The sequence below is a fragment of the Felis catus genome, chromosome B2 (assembly GCF_018350175.1).
Source record: "Felis catus isolate Fca126 chromosome B2, F.catus_Fca126_mat1.0, whole genome shotgun sequence".
In the NCBI taxonomy this organism is placed as follows: Eukaryota; Metazoa; Chordata; class Mammalia; order Carnivora; family Felidae; genus Felis; species Felis catus.
The window spans coordinates 53,158,899-53,178,069 of NC_058372.1; the positions used below are offsets into that span (position 1 = coordinate 53,158,899).

The window sequence follows — 19,171 nt, forward strand, 5'->3', positions numbered from 1 at the left end:
ACAAAGATTATTCTAAAAATAAAAATGTGACTTCCTAATAATGGCCAGAAACTTTTATGTATACAATGGAACTTCATGAGGCAAAATCTGTATCTATTACTATTTCATGAAAAATAGCCCTCCCCACCGCAGCAGCCCTCCCCACCGCAGGGGAAAGCACCCTGCCCCTGTCAGGGGCCCTGCAGTGGCTCCATGGTGCCAGCCCCTGGGTGGGCAAACCTGTTTAATTCTGAGGTCAAGGTTTAGAAAGCCCAGTGTGGCCATATACCTGCACCAACTCTTTTTATCCAGTTTTAATCTCCACTAAAACTTCTATTTGAGCCTCCTTCTGTCTGATTTGTGCCTATCTCTCAATTGGTTTCAAATTTGGAGTTGAGGATATCGTTGTGGTCAACCCTTTCCAAAACCCCACACTATTGGTTAAAAGGATAGGATTATGCCCAGAGTAGAGGTTTTATTTTCCTTATAGTTACTGATATAGAAATTTTCCAAAACTGTTTCTACTTTTGGATTTTTAAATTCCACACGAAATTAAGGGATAAGGAACAAACTTTGTGAGAGAATTCTAGAATCTTAGAATTTAAGCCAGTTCTGTAAGGAGATAACAGCTATAGCTTTGTTCTGTTTAACATCTACCAATTCTCAGGGGTGCCTGGGGGGCCCAGTCAATTAAATGTCCGACTTTGACTCAGGTCATTGATCTTGTGGTTTGTGGGTTCGAGCCCTAGGTCAGGCTCTGTGCTGACAGCTCATTACCTGGAGCCTGCTTCAGATTCTCTATCTCCCTCTCTCTCTGTCCGGCCCCCACTCATGCTCTGTCTCTGTCTCTCAAAAAATAAACAAACGTTAAAAAAATTAAAAATATATATATACCAATTCTCAAACCTTCAAAGATCCAACATAATATCTATATTGAACCACAGCTATTTTTTTAAGTTTTTGTTGGTCATATGCAGACACTTTCTTGGTGGCAATGTTTAATAAACAGAACTAACCAAAAGAGTAATTTTTGTTTGGAATACAGAAGATAATAACTTTAAATATCAGTCCTAAAATTTTGGGATATTGGAGTTTTTAACATTATTTTCTAAAATTGATTATGATGTTGAAATGTGGGTGTGTATAGATTTATATTGTGTGGATGAATGACTGAAAACGGAAGAGTTGTTTTTAATTAATTATCAAAACTATGCTATGGTCCCTTTTACAGGTAATGGTATTTTCTAACTCACTTTGCTAAACAAAGAGAAATAGATATTTATTATAGATTCATGTCAAGTCATAAGATTACTCTTTAAGCATAAGCCATTAGCATGGTTGATTTTCTTCTTTAGCCTTTAGATAGGTTTCCCTGAAATTCAGATAAGAATGTTGACCTGAAGAAATCCAGGCTTAAAATATGCCACTTTGATTTAGAATGAGTTCACTGAAAATTAGATAATATCCAAGTTGTATAAATTGCTGACCTAGTTACTACCTTGGACATAAGGCTGTGAAACGTTACTTTAAAAATAGAAAGTAATTAAAATGGATAGCCTCCCTAAGTGGTTGACGCAAGTATTTATATTCAATAAAATTGTACAAATTATGGCTAAGCATATGTTATTAATAGATTCTCGGTCTTAGATAGATGGGTTTGAATTTATCAGTATGTACATTGGCCTTTATTTTCAGTTTTCTGATGACATTTTTATTGATTAACTCTGTCCTGATTTAAATTATGGTCTTTTAAACATTTGTTCTTCTAGAAGAGAAAGAACAAATTCCACTCTGATCGAGTGATAGTTAGCTCTTTAGTAATGAAGTGGAAACATTAACTAGATCATTTGGTTTCTAGCTATGAAAATGACAGATGAGCCAAAGGCCTGGAGAAAGCTTTGCTAACCAAAAGACTGTTTCAATGAAGGCAGAGTAGAATGAGGGATAAGGGATAAAGTGGATAGCTTTATTCTTTATTTTTCTTGTAAAATAGTGTAATAGCAGGGGGCAAGCACATGAGGAAATACATTAAAATTGAAGTTTTATTCCTTTAGGACTCCCCATTGCTCACTCTTACCAGTATGTTAGTTTATCTGATTTAACCTTCAAAAAATAAATATTTTGATTGTGGTATGTCTTTGTTTTTATTTTAATCACTTTTTAAATTTCGTCTATTAGTTTTAGATATAGTAAAATTTGATTGAGCTCTGGGGCAAATAGTAAGAATAACTTTTACATGATCCATGTTTTTCCTATCACTGTTGTGGTAGGAAGTGCTGTTTGTGACGGCAAGAAAGACTCACTTCATGTTATTGTGTCCTGTAAACACAATTTTCCACACACTAAACCAAAATCTGAGTTAAAACACACACAGAACTTGTATGGGGCAGCAGCAGAGTGAGAAATGACAGGAGGACCTAGAGAAAAAACCAGCTGGGAGCTGACACAGACCTGTGATCAAATCAAGCCTTGATTCTACCTGTTCTCCTGTTTTCCAATTGACTTTGGGCAAGATATTTCATGTCCATGAACCTCACATTCCTGATCTCTAAGGTGGAATAATATCTATCCAACAGGGTCACTGTAGGGCTAAGCACTTAACCTGGCGCATACAAAAAGTTTCATAAGCATTAGAATACTCCTTGTTCAAGGGGTGCCTGCGTGGCTCAGTCAGTTCTGACCAGCTCAGGTTATGATATCAAGGTTCGTAGGTTCAAGCCCTGAGTCGGGCTCTGTGCTGACAGCTCAGAACCTGGAGACTGCTTTGGATTCTCTGTCTCCCTCTCTGCCCCTCCCCAGCTCGTGCTCTGTCTCTCCCTCTCTCTCAAAAATTAAAAAAAAAAGAATAATTATAAAAAAAGAATACTCCTTATTCCCTTTCCCTCCAAAATATTTGTTATTAACAAGGACACTTTCGGTAAACTATTGGCACCAGCAAAGACAAAAACGTAAGGTACAGAGAACTGCAAGAATTCTTTCTAGATAACTTATTTTAAAATAAGAAGCAAATGGCTATTATATACAAACCAAAGTCAGTTTTTGCCTGTTTTTTTTCCCCATCTGAGAAAACATATCTCATAACACTTTACTTCATTAACCAACTTAACAGTATATCGCTTCCCTAATCCTCCTGTGCACTGTGATTATTAAAATTCTTGGCAGCTTGATGTGCTGGAGATGAGAACACATTAACTCGATTATAACCAGTGAGGCATGCTTTATTAGAATACTACCTTGCCTCTTATTACTTGGGCTTAGCTTGTCAAAAGTAACAAATGAAAGACTTAACTTCCCATAACTTTTTCTTCCCACTCCATCTATTATATCTTTCAATATCCTCCAAAGTGCTTTTTATAGTCCAAAGAAAACCAGAGTTGGATATTCTTTGAATTTGAATGTTGAAATGTCCATAATATATTAACTTTGTCAAACAAGGTTTGAGCTAAATATTTAATTTTTTGTTAGCTTTCTATCAGAGGCAAGTTCTGCTCAACGGTTTTTATTATTTTTTTTTATATATAAAGCTGTTCTGTGAGCAACATTTGACTCTTTCCCACCAACTGAGGAGACACAAAGTCAAGTCTAGTGCCTAACCAACTGCCTTGGTGTTCCTTCTTAAAACTTCACATAATACAGAACTTCTTTGGATCTGGTATTTAGAATTCACTGATTTCTAAATTCCAATTTAATTCTAAAATTCTATGTAACTATGAGCAGTGTAAGCATTTACTAGGTATCCTCATGGTTTGCTCTGTGAAGCACAAAATACATACAAAATAAAATCTTATTAAAATCAAGGAAATTAAAATCCAAGTGTCCCTTCAATCTTAGTCCCTAACTAGTAATATGTGGGTTCACTTGTTCAAAGAAATAAGGTAAGTGAATTCTCATTTGGGTTTTTAGTTTAATATGTATATATGGACCAGCAACTGAGTTTGCAAGACAAACAGAATATGATGGTCTCTATTGTATCGGAATTTAAAGTCTAGAGTGGGTGTCTTATTCTGTTCAGGCAGGTAAAATAGTACACCACAGTCAGAATAGCTTATAAACAATAGAAATGTATTTCTCACAGGTATAGAAACCGTCGTGCCAGCATCGTCAGGTTCTAAGGAGGACCATCTTCTGAGTTGCCATTTTCTCATCATATACTCACTTGGTGAGGAGGAGGAGAGAGCTCACTGGGGTCTCTTTTATAAGAATCCCAATCTCAATCATAAAGGCTCCATTCTCATTACCTAATCTCCTTCCAAAAACCCCAGCTCCTAATACTATCATATTGGGGCTTAGGATTTCATTTTATGAATTTTGGAGGGATACAAACATTTGTCCATAGTAGAGACAGGCAGATAATTAAAGACATCATATGGGCCTTGATGGCACAAGCCTATAGATATTTCTGGTTTCTGGCCTGAACAACTAAATGAATGCTAACTGTTGTCAATCCTTAGAGCACACTGTACTTCATGAGATTAGAAGAACCAGCATTCATTTGGGTCCAAGGCTATAACGTAGATACTCAGCAGTGCTGAGAGAGCAAATTAAAGAACTTTTTTGATTAGGTTGGAAATAAGGGCTCTCAAAAAGAGAGTAAAAATAGACATTTGCTGAACAAAATGAGCCCAAATTTCAGAGAAGGGATTTTGTTCATCATCTAAAATTCAAGTTGAATTAACACAGTAAAAGTTAAGGATATTGTATTTCATTGATTTTAAGTTCAAATTCTTTCATGCTAAAATGGTAAATGATCTCTGAAATCAGTATTTTTATTAGTCATCTCTTTTTTTTTTTTAACGTTTACTTATTTTGGGGACAGAGAGAGACAGAGCATGAACGGGGGAGGGGCAGAGAGAGAGGGAGACACAGAATCGGAAAACAGGCTCCAGGCTCCAGGCTCTGAGCCATCAGCCCAGAGCCTGACGCGGGGCTTGAACTCACGGACCGCAAGATCGTGACCTGGCTGAAGTCGGACGCTTAACCGACTGCGCCACCCAGGCGCCCCTTTTATTAGTCATCTTAAAGTTGCTGTCATTCTTGTGGCACTAGCAATGTAACTTATGCCTAAGCGCGCACAGACTTTGAGGTACCTATTTGTTTTGGCATAATTTTAATAACTCTGTGCACTTTGAGTATGCATGTTGTGTTAAACTGCCACAAAACACCCTCAAAAAGATTGTGGTATGACTCAGCACTGAATAAAAAGTTACCACATTCCCAAAAAAGCACATAAATGGAGAAGTGTAATATAATATAAACACCTGTATCTAATAATTACAAAAGACCCTTTTCAATAATTATAAAATAAATTATTTTGGGGTGAGAAACTTAAGTTCTACTTTCAGCAAATTTCAGTTATATAATATCATGTTATCAACTATAGTCACCATGTTATATACTAGAGCTGAACAAAAAAAAAAAAAGAAAGAAATGGATATAATTCTATGGGGGGACACCTTTCACAGTATACATATATCAAATCGTCACAATGTACTGTTTACATATCTTTCAATTTTATCAATTATACCTCAATAAAGCTGAAAACGATTCTAAATGATAAGAAAGCATTATATTATTGTTTAATTGACAATATCTTTTCCTTCTTAGAGGTACAGAAAAGACTGGTGCCAGCCAAAATCAAAGGCATCTTATATTCAAAATGAAGTGAGCAAGGGGTATCTGGGTGGCTCAGCCATTTATGTATTGGACTCTAGCTCAGGTCATGATCTTACAGTTGGCGAGTTCGAGCCCCATATCAGGCTTCACACTAGTGGTGAAGAGTCTGCTTAGGATCCTTGCTCTCTCTCTGCCATTCCCCCACTCGTGCTTTCTCTCTCTCTCTCAAAATACATAATAAAACTTTAAAAAAAGGCGGTGAGCAAATCCCAAAGTTGTTCATGGTCTTTTCAAATACCTTTAGTTAATACATGTGTTTACTGTTATTTACGCTTAGTTGATAATTTTAGGTTATTTTGAAAACTAGATCTCAAGGAAAACTGCTTTTTCTTTTTTTAAGGTATTGCATTTGTTAGTGCTACCTGGTGGCAGGAAATTCTAATTATTGGAAAAGTATTTAAAAGGGAAAACAATTTCTAAAGTGCTGAAACTTTACATTTGAAGGCAATACATTCTGGCAAATGTCCCAGACACTTTTATGGAGCCAGAAAAATAGTTGCACTGGACTGTATAAAGGAAGTGACATGGTAGATTGAGATTCTGATTAACTTTTCCCAGGGATTTCAGAGAAACATTCTCTAAGTCAAAGTTTTTCATTGAGAGGGGATGTGAATTTCAGAAGTTTGAGTTTCCTGGATTGGTAGCAGATCATTTATGCGTGCCATAAATGCTGAGCACCTGTTTGCACAAGAACTGCACAGGATTCTATGGCAAATGCAAGAATAAATAGGCAGAGCCCCTGTTATCAATAACCTTATAGTCTGCACAAGGAGCTAAAATGTATATATAAATAATTATAACTCAAAATGATAAAGAGCTTCCAAAGAGATGTGAGCTGAGGACCCCAGCAACAAAAAAATCAATTACTTCTATTTTGAGTGAAAATGGGAGGGGGTCTGGAGATCAGACAATTAAATAGAGTTGGGTGACATCAGCTACTCTAATGAGCTACCCTTAAAAATGTAAAGTTGGATCTAATATTCTTCAAAGTCAACTTAAGTATCTGTTCACTTTAAAATGGTTGTTTTAAATTCTGGGGGAGTAAAAGGGAAAATAGAAAGTATTAACATTGCTTTTCTTTGTGATGCCACAGTATTGGATTTTAAAAATATATTTTAAATTTGTGTCATTTTTAATGAGATATATTTTCTTTTTACACAGTATTTTAAAATCCAAGTTGAGGTAGTTTACAATTTTATGCTTTTTTGTCAGTGACTTCAATGCCTGGTTTATAAGATTGTCTTTTTAGAAAGATCATGAGTATTTGAAGGCAGGGTCAATATCCTACTCACTTTCCCTCCTACATCACCTAGTAGAATGCCAGAAAATTAGAATAACTCAATAAATATATAATGAATGAGTGCATGCAGGAAATATGGCTATAACAATTAAAATAAATTTTAAAATATAAAAAAGCATATTAAAAATATTTTGGTTCTTATGCTATATATGTCACGTTTCAATTCCAGAGGACTATTTTAATTTATATCAAATATTTTTAATTTTGTAAAATACCATTACCTCTTCAAATGTAACAGTTTATCGTTACATAGAAAACCACTAAGCAGAGAGGATGGTATATGCATTACCGTTGACTTTTGAACAACATGAGTTTGGACTACTCAGGTTCACTTACACACAATTTTTTTTTTCAATACAATACAGTACTGCAAATGTACTTTCTCTTCCTTATGATTTTCTTAATAACATTTTTTCTTGAACATACTTTATTATATTGTATGTTATTATTATAACATACAAAATGTGTGTTAGTGGACTGTTTATGTTATCAGTAAGGCTTCCTATTAACAATAGGGTATTGACAGTTAAGTCTTGGGGGAGTCAAAAGTTATATGAGGAATTTTGATTGAGCCAGAGTCAATGCCCCTAACCCCAAACACCCCTGTTGTTCAAGGGCTAACTGTATTTGCAATTACTCTGACTAAAGTGAACTCAGAACTACAAACTGTTAATTATTTTGCCAATGACCTACTGAAAAAGAGTTATGAGTAATACCCAAGTACTCTTACTGCAAATTAAGCAAATAAAGTTCATTTGTTTCTCTTACCTCAGAACTCTTGCTGTTGCTATCAAAAACCAATTATTGGTTTGTTATACTGATAAATATTTACATAAATAACTATTAGATAAATAACTGATAATTCATCCTAAAGAATGGTAAGGCAGCTGGAATGTTAAAGGAATAGGAAATAGTGATAATAAAGGGATCTAGACGTAAATTCAGCATGCCACAGTTTTGTTTGGTATAACCACAGAAACATCCAAAAGACCATTGTAGTTCCACAATGTAGATCCACAAAAATGGATCTAAGGTTTATTTTATTTAACATCATAAGGAAAAATATTTTAAATTGCAATATGTAAAAAAGATACCACTTTCCCTCTTGCCACCAAATAACATTAATGATCAGAAATACTGATTATTTTTAAAAAGGAACAGTGTTCAGATTATAAATATGTCTTTGTTTTTACAGTTATACACGAACTAGATGCAGGTCTTTAAAATCCTGTCCTATAATGTTTATCTCCAGGACCTCTTTTATTTGTCATTTAATTGACAAATGAATGAACAGATCTATTATTAACAAGAGCTGCAATCTTGATACATTACAGCAATTCATTATTTTGTTCTTTCTGTTTTTCTCTCTTTTTCTTTCTTCATTTGTAATGGATTCATTTCTATTTTTTAAGAAAAACACATTAAATCAATTTGTGTATTACAACCTATGTAAATGAATCAGAACTGAATAAAGTAGGATATGAATACTTGTCTCTCAACCTTTCTTCCTCCCTCCCCTGGGAGAAACCATTAACAGTTTACTGAATGTTTGTGACCCCATATTTTTCCATGCTTATTTAAATACATATACATATATTTAAGTAAAATAGATAGAGGTATTTAAGTACCTAGATATATATGTGCTGTTAAACAGAACTAGAATCTTATTATACATGTTTTTTTAACCACTTTATTGAGAGGAAATTTACATACCTTGACACAGTAGGCGGTCTTCTGTGTCTGACTTCTTTCATTCAGAAGAATGTTTTGGAAATGTATCCACATTGCTACATGTATCAGTATGTGGACCCTTTTTGTTGACCAATAGGATTCCATTGTATGGATTTAACATATTTTGTTTATCCATTCATCAATGGATGCATATTTCGGTTGTTCCACTTTTTGTCTCTTATGAATAATATTACTCTGCGCATTCATGTACAAGTCTTTGGTAAACATGTTTTCATTTTTCCTGGGTAGATACCTAGAGGCAGAATTGCTGGACCCTGTGGTAATTCTATGTTTAACATTTTGATAAACTGCCCAAGTATTTGCCAAAGGGGCTGCCCCCTTTTACATTCCCACCAGAAATATACGAGAGTTCTAATTCCCTACTCTCATCTGTACTTGCTATTGCCTTTTTGACTGTAGACTTTATAGTACTCATGAAGTAGTATTTCATTGTGGTTTTGATGTACCTTTTCCCTAATGACTCATGTTGTTCCACATACATCCCTGTGCATGTTAATCATTCTTCTATCATCTTTGGAGAAATTTCTATTCAAGTCCTTTGACAATTGGGTTGTTTTCTTGTTGCAAGAATTCTTCATATATACAAGTCTCTTATTCAATATATGATTTGCAAATATTTTCTCCCCATCTGTAAGTTGTCTTTTCACTTCATAGAGGGTACTATTTGAAGCAAAAGTTTTTAATTCTGACGTCCAACTTTTGTTTTTCTTTTATGGCTTGTGCTTTTTTGATTTTATCTAAGACATCATTGACCAACCCAAAATCATAACGATTTGTTCTTGTATTATCTTCTAAGATTTCATGTTTTAGCTCTTGCGCTTTATTCACTCATCCATCTTGAGCTTAAATTTCACAAATGGAGTGAGAATAGGGCCCAAACTCATTCTTTTGAATGTGGGTATCTAGTTGTCCAGCACCATTTGCGGAAAAGAGTCTTTTCCCCCATTGAATTGTGTTGGCACCTTGTTGAAGATCAATTCACTATGAAGGTAAAGGTTTATTCCTCAGCTCTCAATTATATTCTGTTGATCTAGATGTTTATTTTACAATACTACACTGTCTTGATTGTTGCAGCTCTGTAGTAAGTTTTGAAATCAGAAAGTGTGAGTTCTCCAGCTTTATTCCTTTGTGGACATTTTTTGGCTAGCCTGGGTTCCTTATATTTCTGTATGAATTTTAGGTTCAGTTCGCCAATTTCTGCAAAGAAAAAAAAGGCATCAATGGAGATTTTGATAGGAATTTTATTGAATCTGTAGATCAGTTTGAGAAATACTGATATTTTATCAATATTAAGTCTTCCAATCTATGAACATGATGCTTTTCCACTTACTTAGATATTCTTTAACTTTTTTAAGCTATATTGTGTAGTTTTTAGTGTAGTTCAAGTGTAGCCTTGTTTTTTTTGGTTTTGTTTTGTTTTTGCTAAACTTATTCCCAAGTAGCTTTATTCTCTTGGATTCTATTGTAAGTGGAATTGCTTTCATAATTTAATTCCCAGATTTTTCATCAATAATGTACAGAAATGCAATTGATTTTTATATACTGATCTTATATCCTGCAATCTTGCTGAACTCATTTATTAGGTTCTTATTTACAAGGTAAACCTTATTTACAAGGTTTTCAGTGGATACATATTTTTAAAATCTCCCTCTTCACTTCACAACCTATGAGTATGGATAGCTTTTCAGGTCAGTTAAAAATACCTCTTTAATTCCCATTGTAAGAGTACATGGTATTCCAATATAATAAAATTTATTTATTTATCCTCCTATCGATAGGCATTTATATTGATTTGTCTTTTTATTTTGCTGTCACAAAAATACCAAAATGAAAATCCTTAATCATCTGTCTAACTATTCCCACATGTTCATATTTTTACAGGTCAGAATCCTAAAAATAGAATGGACCAGTCATAACATATACTTATTTAAAATTTTAGCAAATATTGGAAAATTCTCCCTCAAAGGGAGTCCAAATTTTTCTGTCATTAAAAGAATAGTTAGATTTATTAAGGATGACTCTCAAAACAACTAACAGTTCCTGATAATAAATAGTCCTTTCACTTGGCTAGAAAGAATTCCTCTCCAGTAAGGCAGCAAGATTCTTCCTGTGATAGTCAAATTTAACCAGAAATAACAGAGAGGAACTAAGAGGATTTACTGTGGTTCAATCAATCAATCATATATTCTGTGAAGCTTTCTGACATTTTTGCTTACCGATTCCCAGAGGATCATGTTTCACTAGGTCTCAGAATAGGAAGCACATGTTTGGAATGCAGATACATATGCAGACCTGGTGTAGCTATATAGTCAGTCAGCCAGCACTTCTCCAAATCAATGATTGCTCAAGTTTGTATATACCTACACAGTGATACACTTACACACACACACACACACACACACACACACACGCACACACACATACATTAGCATGAAATGTTTAATCAGGAACCCTCTTGCTGCTGCCTCAGGGGCATATTATAATCATCTTCCAAAGGAAGTGGGATGGTGGTTCTCCCTACCAAGAAATCTTTCTCAGGTTACATCCCAACTTCTAAAGAGAGTTTTTGTGGGGTTTTATGTTCATTTATCTTATTTGAGAGAGAGAGAGAGAGAGAGAGAGTTAGAGAATGAGCGGGGGAGGGGCAGAGAGAGAAGGGGACAGAGGATCTGAAGGGGGCCCTGCACGGACAACAGCAAGCCTGATGGAGGGCTTGAACTCACGAAGCGTGAGATCATGACCTGAGCCGAAGTCAGATGCTCAGCCCTGAGCCACCCAGGCGCCCTTAAAGGGTATTTTAAAGCATTCCTCCATTGTCTCTAAGTGCAGGGCCCATTGACTATAAATGAAAAGGTAAAGACCATAGGCCAAATGCCCATACCTTGAAACACCACATATTCTCTTTACGTTGTAAAACTGTCATGGAGCATTCTGAACATAAAACAGAATGGAAGGAAAATCTTCAACAGAAGTGACTTAGCAAAAACGATTCTCTAAGTGAACATCAGCAAAGACTAAAATCTTTCTACCTGTTCTCAGAAGCAAGAAGTCCATTGAGTATGATGTGATCCCTGTGTAAGATGACCGACAGAACGTGCAAAATGAAAAAGGTGGGCTATCTGAGACCATAAATTATAAACTTGCCCACAAGATTAATGTTTACTAATGGTTTTTTACAGAGAAAGAATCCAGGGTATAGAATTTCTAGTTGATAGGTATGTGTTTGGAGCTAAGATAACACTTAGAGTAAAATCTGAATTATTATTTGTCACGATTCCTTTGTTCTTAAATCAAAATTTTTTTTTCAGTTTTGTCCCATCCCCAAAACACATATCTACTAAGAAATTCCTATGTGAAAACTCTGGGTAAAGTAGTGACAGTGATTAATGCCTTAAAGGAGAGAAATAGGTATCCATATACATAATCATAACACAAAATCCTATAAAGCCTACTGATAATGGTTTGCAGAGACTTTTCATGCTTTGTAACTTTAATAATGTCAATATTCTACAAACAACATAAAGATGTAATTAACCCTTTAAAGCTATTTCCAAAGTAAGTTTAAGTAATTATATTGCTTTTTTCTAATTTTTTTAAGTTTTATTTATTTAAGTAATGTGTGCTCCCAATGTGGGGCTTGAGCTCACAACACTACGATTAAGAGTCGCATGCTGTACTGACTGAGACATCTGTGGTTCTCCTATTCTAATTTTTTAAAACATTTATTTACTTAGAGAGAGAGAGAGAGGGAGGGAGAGAGAGAGAGAGAAAGTAGGGGAAGGGAAGAGAGACAGGGAGAGAGAGAATCCCAAACAGGCTCTGTCCTCTCAAAGCAGAACATGGGTCTCAATCCCACAACAGTGAGATCATAACCTGAGCTAAAATCAAGAGTCAAAACACTTAACTGACTGAGCCATCCAGGCACCTCCCTATTGTAATTTTTAAAGTGATAAAGAAAAACCCTCCAAATGCAGAGGCTGTGTCTGTCTTGTGCATTGTATCCCTAGCATTTATCACAATTCTTGATAAATAGTAGACACTCAGTAAAGATTAGTTGAATTAATAAAGGAATTCAGATTAATGCATAAAAACCTAAAAAAAAAGAAAAGAAAAATACAATTTGGCCAATTTTATAAACACCACCAAAGTATATATTTTTGCTCAGTAATGTGACTGTCTTCTTAGAAAATTGCTATAATTAGAATTGTGTTTAAATTATGTTCCTGTTTTACATTGTAATGCACAATGACTTACCATCTGCCACAAAGTTTACATTATTTTATACTTCATCACTGGGATATTGGTATGTGACAAATAATCTCCCAGTGCTATTTTTCATTTGTATTGTTTTAATTACAAAATAGAAAGGACATTTTTTGTTCATTGACCTTTAATTGTTCTTTATGAGTTGGCTTTGTTTCCTTCTCCAACGTTTTATGAAATTGGAAGTTCTTTACATAACACTGTTATATAGTACCTTTATCTACCATATATTGCCTTTTTTTTCATCTTTATGTTTGTTTGTTAATGTCATCTACTCTAACCAAACCTACAAAAATTTCTCTTTAGATTGCTGACTTTGGTGTCACACCAGAGGCCGTTAGCAACCTAAGATCATGTAATTATCTACCTGTACTTTTCCTAGTTTCATTTTCCCACTTTAATTTCAATACATCAAGAAAGTATTTGCATCTAAGCTGTGAGGTATAAATTTAAATTTGGTTTTCCAATGAGCTAATTGTTCTAATATCATTTGATATGTAGACCAATAGCCTTGAAATGCTACATTTGTAATACAAAAAAATTATTATGATTATCTCTCGATTTTTTTGGCTCTATATCATTTATGTATTTTAATGGTGGTACCACCTTCTTAGAAGTATACAGGTGTACAGTATACTTCTTCAAGGAGTATCGTTAAGTATCTTTAAGGAGATTAAAGTATCTCTTTAATACCTTTTGTATTATAATACTCTTTGTGTTTATATCTTATCAACAAGTTCCCCCTTTTTAGGTGGATTATTCCAGTTTCTGCACCATTCTTTAATGTTATTTTTTTTCTGATAAATTTTAAACTCCTTTAATCAGGCTTTTTTCCCAATATCTCATTGGAATTGGTTCTGGGATTCTCAGAGTATTGTTTGAAACTCTCCACAAGGTAGTTATTTTGTGTAATTTTAACACAGTTTCAAAAATAATAGAATCTTTTCAAGAAAACAGTAAGAAATGAAAAATAAAGCTGATGGTTACCAGAATGGAGGTGGGTGGGGGGATGGGCTAAATAGGTGATGGGGATGAAGGAGGGCACTTGTTGTGATGAACACAAGTTGTATGGACGTATTGAATCACTATATTGTACACCTGAAACTGATATTACCTGGTATGTGAACTAACTGGAATTTAAATAAAAACTTTAAATAAGCAAGTAGTAAATAAATAAGTCTTAATGAGAAAATTAAGAATGTCAAAAATTTCATGGTAAAGAAAAGACTCATGGGTCTTTCCAGGGAACCTCTGGTAAACTGAAAAATAAATAAATAAATAAATAAATAAATAAATAAATAAAACTGTAGTTTAACCACCAGAGGGCAGTACAATCTAAATAATGGACTTCAGTGGCCTCCAAAGCCGTTTCACTTGAAGATCAAATTTATCTAAGAATAACAATAGAATAGGGGTGCCTGGGTAGTTCAATTAGTTAAGTGGCCCACTTCAGCTTAGGTCATGATCATGCAATTAGTGAGTTCAAGCCCCACATTGGGCTCTGTGCTGACAGCTCAGAGCCTGGAGCCTGCTTCAGGTTCTGTGTTTCCCTTGTTCTCTGCCCCTCACTCATGTACTCTGTCTCTGTCAAAAAATTAATAAAAATTTTTTAAAAATTAAAAAAAGAGTAACAATAAACTATAAGTTTACTTTAACCTCTATAACTACAAAATTTTATTCTGATATTAGCAATATGGCATGTATTTAGAATATTTCTAGAAATAGTCACTACTAAATTATAAATATTAATTAATATGTAAGTTTCTGCCTACACAGCCCCACTGCAGAAGACCTACATGAAAATAGATGGTATCCTCTATGAATGAGAACTCCCTGAAGGCAGGAACCGTGTCTTGTTAACCAGTTGTTTCTTCAGTACATGTATAGGATCCAGTTAATAGTAACAATTCAAATATTTCATGAAGAAATTAAATGATCTGTAGTCTCAGCCTTGCCCAATTTCTGAATTAATTCACATGAAACCTGGTACTACCCTAGGAACTAGTACTGCCCTTAAGCAAGAGGTTCCCCTGTCTCAGAACCTGCACTTTTGCAGGCTCCACTTGCCCTCCTCAAGCTGCACCCCCTCTCCATCAGGCTAGAATACCCTCTCTTCTTCCTTCAGTGGTCAACACAACATGGCCACCTAAAGTCTATGATCACCCTTTTACCTCATGCTTTGGATAACAAAGACACAGAATTAACTGGAATCCACATTCTGAGGCTGTGTGGTCTGCTTCTCTGAGCACATCTTACCTGAGCAGATTGTGCTGTGAGTGTGGATACCTTTAGACCCAAAGGCTAGCTCATGGGAAGCTATTTCTTTAGAATGTAGACAGAGTTTCATTGTGCAGGCTCAGATTTATGGACAAGAGAAATGGAAGGGGAATTTTATCTTTCTACTCCTTATACTTCCAAGTTGCATCATTTTTAATAATAATTATGTATTAATTATAGAATTTTTAAAATACAGAGGAAAAGATACAGGAAGTAGAATCAATGTGATTTGGTGACAGATTAGATGTAGAAGGTGAAAGGGAATGAATGTTCTGTCTCTACCTTGTTGGCTTAGGGGCTAGTTGAATAATAGTATCAGCAAATGAAATTAGAAATTCAAGAAGGGGAATAATTTGAGGATGTGGTATAAGCATGATAAATTCTATGAAGAATGAGTCGTGTTGAGGACCTATGTAGTATTCATATGCAAATATCTCAAAAGCAGTCAGAAATTCCAGTGGAGCTCTCAAGAGGCAGGTTCAGACTAGATCATGCATTTAGAGGCATCTATGGATAGCTGAGAATTTAAGCAAAGAGGCGAAGAACGGTATATAGAGTACAAAGAGAATAAGGCCAAAGTCAGCACCTTGAGAAACAACAACATTTTAGCCTAAGAGGAAAGAAGGTGACTGAGAAAGACTGATCACACAGGCAGGAGAAGAATACAGAATGCAGGGCCCAAGTCAGGAGAACCTCTTTCTACAGAGATGGTGTCTACATGTTCACACTTCATGGAGAAGATAAGGAAAAAAAGAGTGCAGTTACTTTGGGGCTAGATGGGACAGGTTAATTCTAAGAAAAGCTATAGCTTCATAAGGGAAATCTGAAAATATATCCTTTGGAAGACTAACCTCATTGAAACCCCAAACGTGACCTCTACCTCTGGTCTTTTCCTGTTTCTTCTTGACTCCCAACTAGCAAGATCCACCTTTGAATGGTGCCAATTAGAAGCCAAACACTACACAAATGAACAATTTTCTGCCCATTGGTGCAGGTTCTCTTCTACAAAGATTAATGTTAAAGTACTGCTTTTACTCATCAGTGTTGATCATTTTCCTGGAATGTATATTCCAGGAAATGAAGTCTCAATTTAGACAACTTCATGTTCTAAGTAGTAAGTAGTACGTTGATATGTGAATTTGGTAATGCATAGTTGAAAGCCAATATAAGAATCCTTATAGAAGCCAAAAAAAGAATATAGGCTGCCCAAAGTTTCTTAATTTCATTTGGCATGTTCATCTTGGCTTTCATTTCTATTCTTATGTAAAATGATAAATGACGAAGGTTTAGTATTGATTTATGCCAATTTGGACTTTAACAGATTCATTATTGTTTAATGCAAACATCATTCCCACCTCTTTGCAGAGTTACTTTCCATGGGCACCTACTGCAAACTCCCCTGCCCTGCTCCTCATTGCTCTCTTCTTTCTCACACCCACCTCCAGCCATGAGCCATTGTCAGTTGAGCGGCTCACAGCCTGCCACACTCCAAAGTCCCCTAAGTAAGCACTGCTATCTTCTTGTGGGTTCCAGAGGAAACAATGCAAACTACATTCACTTTTATGGCCCAAGGGGAGAATTCTAAAAAATTAGGCCCTACTCTCTGTCTCCTTTTTTGTGCACTCTCCAAAATAACTCTTTCTTGGCTCCCCTATGACTCTCTCCATTCCCCCATGAGACTCTCCATTCTATTTTTGGAAACACTCAATATCCTATTCACAATATCCAACCACTTTCCCTACCCATTCTCAACCTACCAGCACAGTACCATAAACCGGATTCATTCTATCTGTATAATATTCAAGGAAGGGGAGGGGGCTTCAGCAACATAGTTGATGAGAAGCACAGCCCTCCTTTCCTAAACATGGCTCTTGTGTGAGTTGAGGACAAAAGCCAGCTGGTGCTCCAAGTCCCATAGGGCCCTTATGACCCAGGCAGACTGGTGGACAAAGGACACTTCTCTCCAGGGCAAAGACAAATTATCAGACTTTTGTCAGATAGCTTGAATTCATAAAGTAGCACAAAAGTTTCCCAACTGCCTCCTGGCTGCTTTGTAATTTGGGTGGTACCTCTGCCTCCTCTGATATAGTGAGTCACATTATTAAATAGAGCAGTAACTGTACTTCTCAAGGGCGGATCCCTTCAAAAAAAAAAAAAAAGGAGTTTGGAGATAATTATCCAAGTCCACAATAAACTTTGCCAAATACCCTTGTTCTCAATTTCCATCTGGGGGGAGAGGAAGAGGGTGGTTTATTCTCCAGCTTATTTCATTTTGGAAGAAGACTAAAAGCCATTGTAATACCAACTCCAGGATATCAATTGATCCATCCAATAACCTCACAGACCTATCAATTTTTATAACCAAAATTGCCTCATCACAGCATCTCAAGATGAACAAGAGATGTTTTTTTAGAAGTTATTCCTGGGTATTTCTGTAGCATTGTGATTCAAGGTAGCCTAAAAGAATTAGCAGCTTTTATTCAGGGGTTCATTCAGCAAACTCTTCTAGAATGTCTTGAGGTAGGTGCAAGCATCGTGATGGACATTGAGTATAGAAACATAAATATGAACCCCTGTACTGAAGGAGCTTACAGACAGTAAGTTGTTAGCCCCAGGGTAATGTGATGAGTGATGTAATCCATGAGGCACAAGTTGCTATGAGGGAATAGGGAGCCCACTCCAGTCTGAGGAAATCACAGATGGCCTCCCGGAGGAAGCAACACAAAAGCTGAACCTTGAAGGATGAGTAGGAGTTACTATGGCCCAGAAAAGACCGAAATATGTTCTGGTAGAGGGAAGAACTGAGGAGAATAAATGTCTGAGATAGCCCGACTTGACAGAACTGAAAATGGCTTACCATGAGTAGAATACAAAATTTAAAGTAAGAAATTTTAGTTGAGTTAATCAAGATGTGTAGCAAAGATGTTAGTTTGTTCACATCTTCATGTTAATATAAATACATTTGTTATAATTAATGAACCGGTACTGATAAATTATTATGAACTAAAGTCTATACTTTATTCACATTTCCTTAGTTTGTACCTAACGTTCTTTTTCTGTTCCAGAATCCCACCAGGATACCATTTTACATTTATTTGTTATATCCCCTCAGACTCCTCCTGGCTCTGTCAGTTTCTCAGACTTCCCTTGTTTTCGATGACACGTGATGGGCACAGTTGTGATGGGTCACAGTTATGAATAATACTTGTTAGTTATTTTTAGAATGTACTCAATTTGGGTTTGTCTGATGTTTTTATAATGATTAGACCCCGTGTATGAAAGTTTTAATAGAATATCTAATGGACATCAGGGCAAGGCTGACCTCAAATAAAATTCCCTACTATATCCACACACATGTCGACCCCATGTCCCCAGGCCCAGCACTCAGTGATGTCTCTCATCTATTTCTCTGAGCCTCTCAGGTTCTTATTGACAGGAAGCTTCCTCTTCCTTTCTCTCTTGAACATATCTGCTCGCTTTGCAATCCTAGTTCGTGCCTCCATCACTCCTCAAAGCTACTGCACATACTAGTCTCGGCCTGGAAATTTCTCCACATCCCTTAGACTATTTCAAGGCTGGATTTTTTTCTTATTATTATTACTGAAGATCACTTCCAGCTTAAAGAGGTCCTTCCTGTTTGAAATTTTTGTGGTGTATATTTTTACATTTATTTTCTCTTGTCCGTCTTATGCCTTTAAAGTGTAAGCTCCCTGAGAGCAGGAAACTTGTCTGTATTTTGCTCTTTGGTGCTAGTATAGTGAGTGGGACCTAACAAGCTCTCAACAAATGTTTGCTGACTGAAAAATGAAGGATAAAATGATGCCAGTTTAACATTCTGCTGAAGTTGGGAGGAGAAAAGGGAGAGAAAATACGACTTTAAAACATGTATTTAACGGAGACTCTTGCCTACTAGATTTTTTTCATGAC

At 35.7% G+C, this 19,171-nt stretch overlaps 1 long non-coding RNA gene across 1 annotated transcript in view; it reads right to left on the minus strand.

Moving 5' to 3' along the window:
* LOC109499712 overlaps window positions 1–19,171 on the minus strand; it is a 53,549-nt gene that overhangs the window by 10,135 nt on the left and 24,243 nt on the right. Inside the window, exon 3 of the long non-coding RNA XR_002157169.3 lies at window positions 8,666–9,901. This is a non-coding gene — a long non-coding RNA (uncharacterized LOC109499712). The remainder of the gene's footprint in view (window positions 1–8,665; window positions 9,902–19,171) is intronic.